Source organism: Ursus arctos, unplaced genomic scaffold (assembly GCF_023065955.2).
Source record: "Ursus arctos isolate Adak ecotype North America unplaced genomic scaffold, UrsArc2.0 scaffold_8, whole genome shotgun sequence".
NCBI lineage: Eukaryota > Metazoa > Chordata > Mammalia > Carnivora > Ursidae > Ursus > Ursus arctos.
The window spans coordinates 56,310,652-56,325,397 of record NW_026623100.1 but is presented as its reverse complement, the minus strand read 5'-3'; positions in this window follow the sequence as shown (position 1 = coordinate 56,325,397).

Sequence of the window (14,746 nt, the reverse complement as noted above, 5' to 3'; positions counted from 1 at the left end):
CTTAGTCATTCAGTAGATGGAAGCCTGTATCTCCAGCCTCCCTTCACCTATTTTACCCAACCCCCACCCCCTCCCATCTGGCAATCATCAGTTTGTTCTCCATATTTATACGTCTCATTGTGCTGTTTATTCATTTGCTGTTGTAGTTTTAGATTCTACCTGTGAGGGAAATCATACGGTAGTTGTCTTTCTCTGACTTGTTTTACTTAGCATAATACCTCTAGGTCTCTCCATGTTGTCTCAAATGCATGATATCTCATCCCTTTTTTATGGATGCATAATAGTCCCCGTATGTATACGCCACATCTTCCTTATCCATTTGTCTATCAATGGACACTTAGTTTGCTTCCGTATCTTGGCGTTATAAATAATGCTGCAATGAACATAGGGGTCCCTCTATCTTTAATTAGTGTTTTTGTTTTCTTTGAGTAAAAAACCACTAATGGAATAACTGGTATTTCTATTTTTAATTTCTTGAGAGACCTCCATACTGTTTTCTGTAGTGGCTGCACCAGTTTACATTCCCAATGGTGCACGGGAGTTCCTTTTCCTTCACATCCTCACCAACACTTGTTATTTCTTGTCTTTTTGAGTTTAGCTGTTCTAACAGGTGTAATGGGATGTCTCATTGTGGTTTGGGTTTGCATTTCCCTGATGCCTACTGATGCTGAGAATCTTTCCATGTGTCCGTTGGCCAACTGTAGGTCTTCTCTGAAAAAATGTCTACTCGGGTCCTCTGCCTACTTCTTAATTGGATTCTTTTTTTTTTTTTTTTTTGGTGTTCAGCTGTAGAAGTTCTTTATCTATTTTGGATATTAAGCCCTTATCAGATATATCATTTGCAAACATCTCCCATTCAGTAGGTTGTCTTTTTGTTTTGTTGGTGCGTTACATGTGTTTGTAAACTGTAGGTTTCAAGGAAAAATTTGATTTGTAGCATCTAAAATTCCCACTATTTTATGTTACTGAAATAGAAAAAAGAATGGATGAAAAAATTCTATTTTAAATACATAATAAAGCTACACTTCAGAGATAGAGCTCATTTTTTATAATTATTGCAGTATAGTTAGGATACAGTGTTATATTAGTTTCAGGTATGCAATATAGTGATTCAACTATATATAGTGATTTGACTATAACAACAATTCTATATATTAGTCAGGCTCACATAAGTATGGTCACCATCTGTCACTGTACAGTGTTATTATAATATTTTATCTATTATCATCTATCTATCTACCATTTATTCTTTTTGAAAGAGAGAGAGAGAACAAGTAGGGGGAGCGGAAGGCAGAGGGAGAGGGAGAAGCAGGATCCCTCCTAAGCAGGGAGCCTGGTGTGGGGCTCGATCCCAGGACCCTGGGATCATGACCTGAGCCGAAGGCAGACGCACATGAGCCACCCAGGTACCCCTAAATATTATTTACTATATTCCCTGTGCTGTACTTTTCATCTGTGACTTATTTATTTTATAACTGGAATTTTGTGCCTCTAAATCTCCTTCACCTATTTCACCCAACCCTCCACCCACCTCTCCTTGGGCAACCACCAGTTTGTTCTCTGTATTTTTGTTTTGGTTTGGTTTTTAAATTCCACATATAAGTGAAATCATACGGCACCCGTTCATTTTGACTCACGCATTTCAAAGACAATGACAGTTTTCAGATGGCAAATAACTCTAAATGTAAAGTTTTTAAAAATAATAGTAACGAGGAAGTATTTAAAAAATTAAATATATACTCACCTATTTTCCCCCAAGTATATACAATAATATAACTGTAAAATAATGAGACCCCAAAAAAGTGGCAGGCAGACTAGAATCTTAACACTAACAAGTTTAGAATGTATCATTTTGTTGGTATAATAATAATATTTATTGAATGTTTATTAAGTGTGGGTAACTTTTATGAAACTTCTATTGGCTTTATCTGAATTAATACTCAGAGCAAGTAGTTGGCAAAGGAAGCCCTGGGTGGGCCCAATCCAGCCCACCATCTGTGTTTGTACGCGTGCGACTGAGACACAGCAAAGTCTCACGCATTGTCTATGGCTACTTTCGTGCTGGAGAACAAGTAGGTTCAACAGCGACTCTATGGACTGCCTAAGGAATTTATAATCTGCTTCTTCACAGAACAAGTTAGCCGATCCTTGCACAACAGTCCTGTGAAGTAAATACTATCAGCCCCATTTGTCTCCAAGGCCCCCTACTGGTCTTTTCAGGGGGGTGAGTCAAACCCAAGTCTGTCTGAATAGTAAGTTTATTTCTACAGCAGAGAACACAGGTCCTAGAGCCCGACTGTTTGGGCTCAAACGAGACTCCACCACTTAGAAGCTGTGGGTCGGACATCTTGTTTAACGGCCCCGTGTCTTACTTAGATTTCTCCACAATTCTTTAGGTTGTTAACAGATGTCACCGGTCCTCATTGACATCAGCACAGGCCTTGGACCCCAGCGTGTCTGTCCCAGGCCCTGTACCTCAGGGCCTCCCATGTTCTGGATTGCCTTCCTCAACACTTTTCAAGTTCCCTCCAGGTACCTGGGAATAACTGGGACGGCTGTGTTATCTGGGCGAGATCCTAGGATCGACATCCTTATGGATTCTGGTCCCCATCTCTCCCTTTCAGGGTGTTCTTTGATCTTTACTCCATACACCACCTGGAATCAACCAGATGCCCCAAAGAGCTCTAGGACTCATCTCTGTGAGATTATTCTGGGGCCCTTGGTCTGGCCCTGATTCCGGAAGGGTGGCCTGACAAGAAATTGGTATCAGGATAGTCCAGTTTTTCTTTGTGGAGACTTCATGAGATTGAGCCACCATTATAGGTGCAGACACACTGATTTTGGTGACTGTCAGGTAGAAGACACAAGTTCAGGGCTCCGGGGTACCCATGGCACACCACCAACCCTTGCGTGGCCACATGCTGGGTCCATGTGTCAGCTCTCCCCGCTCCGTGTTCCAATAGACTGCAGCCTCTGGTCTATAGCATCCTGGGACCGTAGATGTGGCAGTGTACATCCTTCATCCCACACACCTGTCATCACAGGCCCTGGGATGGTGAAACCCCCTCCCTGAGCGCTCCTCCAGAGGGGCTACATCATTCTCTTCCAACAGCTTTCAAGCCACTGCCCTGCAATGGCAGCAGCCCCTTCTGACGGATGCCCTGTCCAGGTGCCAATCAATGTGTTGACAACGAAATCCACTTTAAGCCATTTTGGTGAGAGACAGACATTCCTTGCACAAATGGGACTGCTCTTCTCTGTCTACTTGCAGTCCCTTCCCTCTCCCCCCCTCCCACTGGTGGTGGAAGGCAGAGGTGCTGCCAGCATTGAAATAAACCACGTTCTAGGAATTCAGTGATTACCCCAGGCAGCTCAAGAGAAGATAAGGGTAGAAAAATGTGCTGTTTTATGTTTATTCTCTACAGTTTCAAGCAGTGAATTTCACCTGATGAGAAAATAAATTAACATTCACGTTTCCCTTCATCCTCCGGGGAGACCGCCGGGGTATAGTCATCATCCGCAATGCCAGAAAGTCTCACCCAGGGATGAAAGTCGCTGGAAACGGAGATTCTTCGGTGGCAGGATGGATGGGGCATCCTGAGTGACGATAAATCAGCATGAAATAAAGGGTATTATGGAAAAGCAGAGGCAAGAAGATCTAGGTTGTTTCAACACAAACATATTCTGAAGAACCATGGCGTGAGTGATAACAACGTTGCTACCCTTTCCTCCCAGTGGGAAAGGTGAAATTAGCACATCTAACGATAAAGAACACGAGTAGACGGTTCTGGCACCCGCCCAGGAAGCACTGGGGCTTAGGGACTGTGAATAATCGCCATGTACACTGACTGGACAAGAAACAAATATGAATAATAATCTACCCGTTATCCGAAATCTCCCATTGAGAAATCCTTATGCCTCACATAGGTCCACCAATTTGTCAACATTTTAACGATCAAATTGTTTGCATAGACAGGAACCCCCCACACACAAAAAAAATGCCCCGGGGGCACACAGTCTAGGGATAGTCCTGCTTGGGGTCACCTTATTTTCTTTCCAATGAAGTCGGAGTTTCTCCTCCATCTTTTCGGGTTAGTGCTTTCCTGTATGTTTTCTGCTCATTTAGGTTGCTCTTTCTTTACTCCTTTGCAAAAATCGACTTAGGCTTTGTAATACTGTGTATCCCTTGCCATCTTTTCAAGCAGACAATTTGCCACCCTTTCTCTCTGTCTCTTTGATCATCTGCCTTAGCCTGTCAGCCATTCTCTCTCTCTGTCACACACACACACACGCACGCACACTCTACCCACACACAGCACATCACGCAGGCACGTGCACAGCTAATAAACATAATGCTTTGATGTGTAGGCAGCATGTTTCCGTGGGATTTGTTCTTGCGTTAGGAACTATGAAACTCATGAAATAAAGGGCTTCTATCTGGTACAGGAAAGAGAGTCCAGGGTTACTCACCCTCACTCTCAGATCCAGCATCGTGACAATGAGGTCATGCATTGCATGCTAAGAATGCCAAGATGTCAGGATGGCACAAGTGGGAATTCTTTCAGATGCCCTGCTGTGTGCTCCAGTCTGCGGTTAGAACTTGGCTCTGTAAATCTTTACTTGCCTGTGGATCAAGTGTCCTGGGACTCGTGACAGCTGCAGTGTTCGCAGAGATAAGGGTGTGATGTGTAATTCATGGCCGTGTGTCTACATTTTCACTATAGAGTGCTATTGAACTAAAATCACATCTTACAGCATTAAAAATATTTGGATAGCCTAAGATCCAGTTTTGGTTCCTACCAGGAGACAATACAATCAATTTTTATACGTCGTTTCTCTTTGTTACTGTGGGTAATTTACATGCCTTTATTCCTGGCACTGTCTGGCTGTCCTAGAAGCAGCCGATGCCACCAATTAGGACATACAATCAGTTGCTGCTGACTCCCTGTCCTATTATGTGTTCATGCATCAGCAGGGAAGGGCACTTGAAATGCATTTGCTTCAGAGAATTTAGATAATGTATGGGGAAGGTGACAGCTTTTTTTTTTTTCTTTTTTGCCAATTTGCACATTAGTGTCTCTTAAGTGGCAGATTAAAAATTTCATAAAGCACTAACGCTGATTAAAAATGTTTGTTTAGGCTTGTTCAGGACCGTAAGTGCCCACGGGCTCCAAATCACATTCTTGCCCTTCTTTAAACCAACACCATTTTAAAAGCTTGCTGTAATGGTTCTGTCTTATCGTAGCAAACAATATTCAATTTCTATAGGGCTATATTCTTTAATAAGGTAGATAACAAAAATGTGTAAATATGGAAAAACAATCCAGATCCATGGAAACATTTGCAAGTATATCTATTCTTTAAAAAGCCTCAGTCCTGTTAGTCGGTATTTCTTTTAATACATTAGAGACTTGTCTCATACCTTGTTTTCTTTTTCTCATAAATTCTTTTTCAGAATTTATGGCACGGCTCTCATCTAGCTAAGGCTCCTGAAAAGCCTTAACTTCTTGTGGACTTTATATCTTGTGGACAAATTTTTAAAAAATTCTTTGGCGAGCATTAATTTTAGTTACCTACTTCTTCTCCATTTATTCATTCTTTCATCTTTTCCTTCATTGAACAACAGCTCCTGCGCCTGGCTGGGCGCTGGGTGTGAGGACGGTGCCATCTCTTCACGAGGATGGGCTCAGCTATAACACTGCAGAAGGCCTGCAGAGAGAGGCCTGCGCAAAGTGCGGTGGGCCACAAAGGAGAGAGCAGCTGACCGGCAGGGTTTCTCGTGCAGGCATCACAGAGAAGGTGTCAGTGGGTTTGCCATAGAGGAGGAGCTCCTGCCAAGACACAGAGGCTGAACAGTTGGGCGTTTGGGGAGGTCAGCAGTAGCTGATAGGACGGAAGCCAGGGGTGTGAAGGAGGTTGGTAAGTCACATCTACAAAGAGAAAGATAGGTGGGTTCCTAAAACCCCAAATCCTGTGCTAATCCCTGTTACCAGTCCCCAGGAAAGGGACATGCTGTTAGCAGCCGGAGCTTTAGCCCTCACACCTATGCGGGTGCCAATTCTGGGTATCTTATGCATGGGATGAGCCTTGGGTGACATGTTAGGACCCCCCGCTAATCTCAAGACCAGAAGCGGGTGAGAGGACATCCCTGGCTCCTTTCTCCTGGATGCGACCTGGTTCCTGCTTGACTTTCTAAGAGAGGGAAGAAAGATGACGCTTCTCTACAGTCAGAAGGAGACCCCAGACCCATTTATCCCACCAGCATAAGATTTTTTATTTATTTATTTGAGAAAGAGAGAGCGTACATGAGCAGGGGGAGGGGTGGGGGGCGGGAGAGGGAATGAATCGCAAGCAGACTCTGCACTGAGCGCAGAGCCCGACAACAGGGTCCATCCCAGGACCCTGAGATCATGACCTGAGCTGAAACCAAAAGTTGGATGCTCCACTGACTGAGCCCCCCAGGCGCCTCAAGAAAGCTGAACTTTAAAGGAAGAAGTTCTGAATGAAGAACCCACCCAGAAGCAAGGATGCTTATCTTCTAAATTAAACCCTTAGCACCATAGATCCAACTTTACCTCTTTGGATATGGATTAGGGTGTTGTGGAGGGGGTAAGCAGTAGGCCTGGATTCGTGTAAGCCGTTTACGAATTTGTGTTTTTTAATGTTCAGGTTCTGCCACTAACACAGTGAGTTCGTGGAGGGCCCTACACGGCTGCCGAGGAGTTCGGGCTTTATAGGGTAAGAGGGAGTCTCTGAAGGTTGTTAACTTGGAACTTTATGAGTTGAGGTATTAGATAAAAAAATTTTTTTTAATATTAAAAAATACTTTGAAAACCCACCACCAGCAAAATAACACAAAATGGGCAGGGGTCAATATGAAGACGGGGAAATAGTTGGGAGCTGTTGCTGTAACAGAAGCAAGGGATGATGAGGACCTAAACTAAGTTAGTGGCCGTCGGAACGGAGAGAAGAGGTTGGATGTGAGAAATATTCAGGGGGTGGAAGGAGGGGGTAGGAAGGAGTCAGCTCCCACGTTGCTGTCTTGAGCAGCTGGATGGCTGGTGGCGTCATTCACTGGGATGGGAGAAGGGGAGGGAAGCATGTTGTTGGTGATGGTGAGCTCGGTTTGGAATCCAGTAAATTCAGGGTTCTTGCAGGACAGACTCAGTTGGCTATTCAGGTATGAAGCCCAAGATTTGAGTCTGAGTAGGAGATACAGATCTGGGAGTCATTAGTAAGTAGCTGGGAGCTGCAGCTATGCCACAAACAGAGGGACAAAGAGAAGGACAAGGATGACCCGGGGCGGGGGGGGGGGCAGTTGTGACAGTGTTATTGATCCATCTATCGTAGCCTCTAACTCAGGAAAGGAATGGTGAGCCCTGGCCCTGCTGGGACCTCCTGTTCCTCCTGGGGAATCCCAAGGGGGCTGGACAAATCAGAAACAGAGCTCCTGGCTGGACTTGCCAATGCTGTGGCCAAACAAACTCAGATAAGCTCGTTGCAATAGAAGCCATAACTCAAGAGATGAGGGTTTGGAGAAGAGAAAGGGAGAAATTTATTTCAGGTGCCAGCAGCCCTGGGAGGTGGCAAGTGCAAGGTTTAACCACCAACCTCTCCACCTGCAAGATGGACATTGGAGTTTTATAGGAGAGGTTCAGGGGGGTAATGGCGATAGAGCAGGCAGAAAGCACTCTGGGGGGCAGTAGGTGTTCAACTCATGATCTTGGGCAGACAAGGGGATGTGTGGGCTGTGGGCTTCTGGGCATTCTGTTGCTATTAGGGCTTTTCTGGTCTGGTAGTTGGAATGTTCTGGTCATTGAAAAATGTCAATATCTCAAGAAAGTGCAATCAGAAATAAGCACACTGGGTTTTAGAGCACGAATTAAGCGGTCTTGTCTATTTCCAGGTTTGACTGTTGAGATCTATAGTGGAGAAAGAGGGCTCGCTGACAACGGGGCAGTCGAGGAAGAGGGACCAGAAAAGACCCAGAGTGGAGTGGAGAGAAAAGGGGAGAGAACAAGCAGGGGAGCAGCTGAGTCCAATGCTGCAGAGAAGGAAGGAAGGTGGGATAGGAAATGCCTATGACTTTAGGAACAGAGTTCACTGGTGAGGGGGTTGAGGCCATTTGGGTGGAGTATGGTGGTGGAAGCCAGAGGACAGTGGCTTCAGTGAACATGAGGTGAGGAATGGGGTCAAGGGTGCAAACCACCCTCTCGAGGCTGTGAGAGTGGGTCAGTTTCGAGGTGGGGCTGTTTGGTTTTCAGAGTGAGAATTGAGCGTGGTCTCCATCTCATTCTCCAGTGGTCGATGACGTGGATGAGCTGTTTCAGCCACGGGAAGTCACAGGCAGACTCAGAGCTGCTTCTCCCATCACCAGATGGAAGGTTTTTTGCTCTTTAGATCTTTTCTTCAACACCCTGGGCTCAGCTCCTGGGCTCCCTGTCCTGTCCTGTTACAGGTGAAGGGTTTGCCGTGTCCCCACTGCCACCACCACCACATGGCACGCCATGTTCGGTATCCCTCTAGGGTCACCTTTCTCTTTCATCTGCTGGGGCCACACACAGGTCCCAAGTCTTGGAGTCCAATGAAGAGCTCAGGGTGGTCCCATAGTCAGAGGGGTCAGTGGAATGACAGGTTCTCTGGGGTGGGACTTCCCACAATACCATTGTTGGGTGTCCAGGTGCTACCAGGGTGCTGAGACATTGAACCCACAGCCCCTGTGGCGGCAGGTGGGGCCTGCCTCAGCTGTAATAGTCCTTTCATTCCCCAGGGTGTCCTTCGAATGCCTCCGTTTCCTTTGTGCGCCATGTTGTGGGAAGCGCTGGCCCAAGGGGCTCCGCCTCCAGCAGTCTGGCTGGCTCTGTGCCAGTCGGCTCCCTGGAGAGTGTTTGCACCCCCGGGTTTCCGTGAGCTCTCTGGCCTCTTCCTAGGTTTGCTCTCTGCAGACTGGGAAGGCCTAGTTATGTTTGCCTGCATTCGTGCGGGAAGCAACACGTCTTAGGCCAAGAGCTACTGAAGGATATGTCCCTATCAGCACCCGAGCGCCCCTCTGAGGTGTTCTCTGCTCCCCTTTTGTTGTTGTCTGGATGACAGGGGTAATCTGGCCCCTGCCCACATCAACTACTGTCTGGCCTGGAAACAAGCCTCAAAACATGTTTTAAATCCTTTATTTCTCCCCCTCTCCCCCAAATCTGCCCACCAAGCACACGCTTGACTTACGTCACACAGCAACAATCAATTGGGAGCGACAGTGACACTCCTGAAGGTAGCCGCCGTGGCCCCACGGGCCAAGGCATCACACCTGGGTCTGATTAGACACCGTGTTACCCGTCTACACATGTGGCACATGAAAGCAGCTTTCTCTGCACTTGCGGGGGAGCTTTCTGGAAATGGTAACGCAGGACTAGACTGTGCTCCCGCTGATCTCCTGCCTGGAATGTTCTCCCCTTGTTCACCACCAGCCAGAGCACCCCTGAGTCGGCGTAAAATCCTCATCTTATGGTGAGACTGTGGTCCAGGGAGATGGGGTCATGCTTGGCCTTCTCCTCTTAAAGAAGCCCTCTTAAAGGGAGTCTTTTTTGTTAACTCTCTATTGGTCTGCGTGGACCACCACAGCAAACATCACACACGGCAGCTTACACAACAGGAATTAATTTTCTCACTGTCCGGAGACTGAAGTCCAAGATCAGGGTGCCGGCGGGGCTATTTTCACCAGAGGTCTCTCTCCTTGCCCTGCAGATGGCAGCTTCCTCTTGTGTCTTCACATGACTTTTGCCCTGTGTATGTGGGTGGAGAGACGGGGGGTGTGGCGAGGTGGAGATCTTTCTCTCATCCTCTCCTTGTAAATCCACCCATCTTGGCAGGCTAGAGTCCACGCTTATGGCCTCATTTAACCTTAAGTATCTCTTAAAGGCCCTATTTTCCAAATACAGTCACATGGGGGTTAAGGCTTCCACATAGGAATTTAAGGGGAAACACAATTCAGTCCCTAGCCTGCTCTGTCCTCGACACACTCCCTTGTTCTGCCTTCCGTCCAGTGCTCGGGTGTTACATTCCCATGCTGCCTTGATACATTTCTATCGACTTGGTGGCTTAAACAGTGGCAATTTATTCTCTCACAGTTCTAGAGCACAGAAGTCTGAAACCAGTATCCCTGGGCTGACATCAAGCTGTCAACAGGATCACACTCCTTCCAGAAGCTCTGAGCGCTAGGGGAGAATCTGCCCCTTGCCTCTCCCACCATCCCTTGACTTGTGACCACATCACCCCAATCTCCGCCTCTGTAGTCACATTGTCTCCTCCTCTTCTGTGTGTCACCTTTTCATCTCTTTCTTATAAAGACAATTGTGATTGCATTTCAGGACCACCTGGATAATCCAGGATAACTCCCCATCTCAAGACCCTAAACTTCATCATATGGGTAAAGATCCCTTTTCCGAATAAGGTAACATTTTCAGGTTCTAGGGATTAGGACCTGATATCTTCGTGGGCCATTATTCAGCCTACCCCAGGTATACTGTTCGTAGGCCATCATTTAGTGTTTTCAGAGGGGAGTCGGTCTATGAGAGGAGCCTTTGTTGGAAGGACAAGAGACCCGAACATGTCTTTCTTGGGCATGTCCAGGCGACATCACACCCTGCAAAGCATCCTCCAGACAGCTGGCTCTGTCCTCTCCCATAGCCTTCTCAGGGGATCTGAAGGGAGGGCTGGGGACTGGGAGCTGGGTGGGGGTGTCCCTGGAGAGGAAACACTCAGATGACCAGGGGTAGGAAGGAAGGAGAGTGTCTTCTCTGCAACCCCGTTTCATGCTTAGAACGGTGGGCTGTTTCACTTGTAGTACTTTGTTCACTTCGGGTTCAAGCCATCTCTGAGAGTGGATTCTCCACTAGGAAGACCATGATACCCCTCCTCTCTGTTCTCCTATCAGGACACAATTTCCCCTCTTAATTACCTAAAACACCTGATCAATTTTCAATGTGCTTATGAAGTCCAGAGGGCCAGCTGTGTTGAAAATTGGCAATTTTACTAACAGTGAAGCCACCGCTTTTTTTTTTTTTTTTTTTAAGAAGGGGGTTACCGTGGAGTGAATGTTCACAAACAGTGCTGTATTTGGTCACAGGACCCGTGGTCCGCTACGAGGGTGCTAATATCCTATCTAAGCTCATGTTTGTCTGCTCTTCCTTCTGGCCATTTATGGTAAAAAAAATCCGAGGCCAGAACACTGTAAATGTTTTCCTTCTTGCGTCTAGTCTCATCCCAAGTTCATTTTCATGCAGTGGGAGTAGGGGTTAGAAGACAATTAGCAATTTTCTTATCCTGTGTTTAACAACGCCTCTGCTTACTTTACAGAGAAATGTTTGAACGTTCCTGCTTACTCTGAAAAATTCAATATGTAATTTTAATGTTGTTCCAGGCTTTTCAAAGTTTCATGTGTTTCTGGAGCATTGCTAATGGTTGACCTCAGAATGCAGAAAAAGTATCGTAAAGGAGACTACGGAGAAAACCATGATCTCCTTAAAGAAGCCACATCACTAAAGAGCCGTTGTTTAGGGGCAAGAGGGGAAAGGCGGAGGGAAGAGCAGACAGTGATTCAGAAATATCCACACTCGGCATCAAGGCATTAATGCCTTGTAGCCTGTAGGGTGAGTGGAACCATGTCAATCACCGAGAGCTTTACTTTCATCTCTTCCTGTACTAACTAATTTGTGTTGATTCAAAATGAGATTTAATTGCAGTGGTTGCATTTACTTCTCTAGCACCAGGGAGACCAGCCAACCTTTATTACCTCTTCTGGTGAAGGCCACATTTCGTGACAGGTATATATCTTAGAAAAGCCTGTCTCCCCACCCCCTCTTTTATTGGGTTCCAGGCAAAATTCTGCATTAAGTGAACTCCCTCTTCATGCTTTTCCCCCCCGGTGCCTCTTAACTCTGTGTGTCCCTTGCCCCAGTCCATTTGCTAGAGGTTCGTGTTCCCAGAGTAGATGGCTGATAAACAAGTTCACACCCCATTGTTAAAGGCTTTAAGATGCTGATTCTCCAGGGAGTATTCGAGGGGGACTCCTTGCCTAGCGTAATGCCTCATCTGAAAGAACCCATCTCCAATGGCCGAATTTTGGGCCCTGCAGTAGCTACATAAAGGAGAAGTTGTTTTGAGCGGGATTGTCTTTCTGGGGTCACTCGAGTTCTGCCTATTTCACTTACAAACAACTCTGGTCATGGGTATGGGGACAACACATCCTTTGGGGGTTTGAATCCACATTTTTTGTGACTCAAATTAAAGATGGAATTTTCCATGGAAACAGTACCTCAAGGGTGTCTTTGTTCAAGACCCAAATGTAATGGAAAGATCTTCCCACTTCTCACTGGTGGTTATTTGTGGTGTACATGTTGGGGACTTTGGGCTGTGCTGAGATGACTGTTTTTCTGATGTACCTTGTAGGGTTAGGGTTAATCCAATGAGTGAATGTGGTCTTCCCTGAGGGGCGGGCAGCCCAGAAGTCACAGCTGGGAAGAGGCAGGTACTGACAGGAATCCTGAGTCTGGGTGTCCAGGACTTCTGCCTCTTTCTGGGCCTCAGTTCTGTGAGTGTGGACTTCAAGGAATTTGTGAGAATGTCAGGGGCTGTTTGCTTCTACTCCATTGAGCTGGTTTTCCTCTCAGCCGAGACTCTTCAATGACATTTAAACTTTTCTATTTCCTGAGGAGCTTTATCCCTTAATCTTGGGGATGTTCAACCAGAAATTGCAACCCCGCTGGGAAAAGATGGTTAAGAGGGTCTTGAAGAAGCAACCTGGAGGTTCTGCTGGTGGGACAGCTGCCCAAGTTGGTTCAGTCCAGGGACTGTAAGAACTTGTTTCATCTTGTGCCATTTCAGGAGATACTTTGCCCCTTCTGCTTCTTCCATCATCATGAATGACTTTCCCTGAACACTCACTGGCCTCACGGTTGAAGTGTCCCCAGGCTGGGCTTCGGGTCATAGTGTAGGCACTGTAAACTGGACATGAGCTTTCACAAGATGGTGGCTTATTGTATATAAATTTCTAACCTTGGGAGCTACCTGTTCAGCAATCTCAGATTCCAGAGTCTTCTTATTCCACTGGGAGACCCTTCTCAGGCACGGGCCCAATTCTTCCAGGCCTGAACCTGAGCATCTCCTACTTTGATCCTTGTTCCTGGACTGTTTTGAGTAGAGAGCCTTCTAGGATGCAGTGTATCCTGTAGTTTGCTCATAATCTTCTCTCTCCTGAGTATTCTCCCTCTCCTGAAAAACAAATCTATCTGGGTCCTCCTCTTCTGTGAAGCCATCCAGATCTTTCCCTCCCCAGAACTCAAAGGTCTTTTTTTCCCCAATGACCTTTGGCAATGAATCACACACATCTTATGACTTACTCCAGTAATTGCTTTATGGCAAACATAATACCTACTTTCCTTATTCAACCTCCCTAATTTTGATGTATGGCAGGCATCTCTGTCTGCACAAGGAGACTCTAGAATATTAACTGTATTCAGCAAAGTGGCTTTGATTTGGGCAGATGTTTTACGTATCTGTCACCAGTGTTGATCTGCTTTCCATGAAGGACATTTAGCTGACCTTCAAAGTATAAAGATTACTGACCTCATTTGGAAGCCAATGGAAGTGAATTCACGATCAGATTTGCTTTAAGTACAAATGGCGGACAATTAAAAGCAGTATATCACAGTTGTCCCCTCATCCACAGGGATACGTTTCGAGACCCCCAGCGGATGCCTAAAACCACAGACAGTACCAAACCCTATGTATGTTTTCCAAAACATCCATAAAGTTTAGTTTCTAAATTAAGCACAGTAAGATTAACAACAATAACTAATACTAAAATAGCACAATTATAACAACATACTGTAATACAAGTTCTGTGAATGTGGTCTCTCTCTCTCAAAGCACCTTATTATCCTGTAGTCACCCTTCTTGTGATGTGTGATGATAAAATGCCGACAGAACGAGATGAAGTAAGGTGGATAGGCATTGTGACAGAGCGTTAGGCTAGTGTTGACCTTTTGGCGATTGGTCAGGAAGTTCATCTGCTTCCAGGCCGGATGGCCATGGGTAACTGAAACCGCGGATAACAGGGACTACTGTAGTGACACAGACTTCCCTGTTATACATCTATTCACAGAATAAGCGTGGTTCCCATTCTTCCACATGACTTTCTTTGCAGCATTTTACCACAGAACGAGGACTCCCTTACAACTCAAGTAAGAAATGGTTAGGCCTACTTCTTACTAATCGCTTGCTCTAAGAATAAGGAGAATTCAATGTTCTCGGATGGAAGACTGACTGGATGAAATCACGTGCTATCTATCCCAACGAAGCACGCAACTCTCCAGCTATCATCAGGAAACACGTCAAGCAAGCAACCAACCAGGGAGATCATTTTCTTCTTTAGAAAATAATCGTATTGCTTAGCCACACATAAGTTAATGTGTGAGTATCGTTTTGGGTATTGTGACATTCTCAAGCCCCATACAGCCAAATAAACCAGAAGGTGACCCATCTGAGTCAATGCTAGCTTATCATTTAGCATCTGGAAAATTTTCTTATGTGGCTGGATCTGGCCGAAAAGTATGGGTGGAGTCACAGGGCATCAGCCAAAAACCTAATTATGTATGTGGCTTATTGACTTATCAAAAAAAAAAAAAGTCAATCATTCATATTAGTGTGGTAGACTAATTCTAAAGTCCGAGGACTTTATTTATTAGAACTGCTA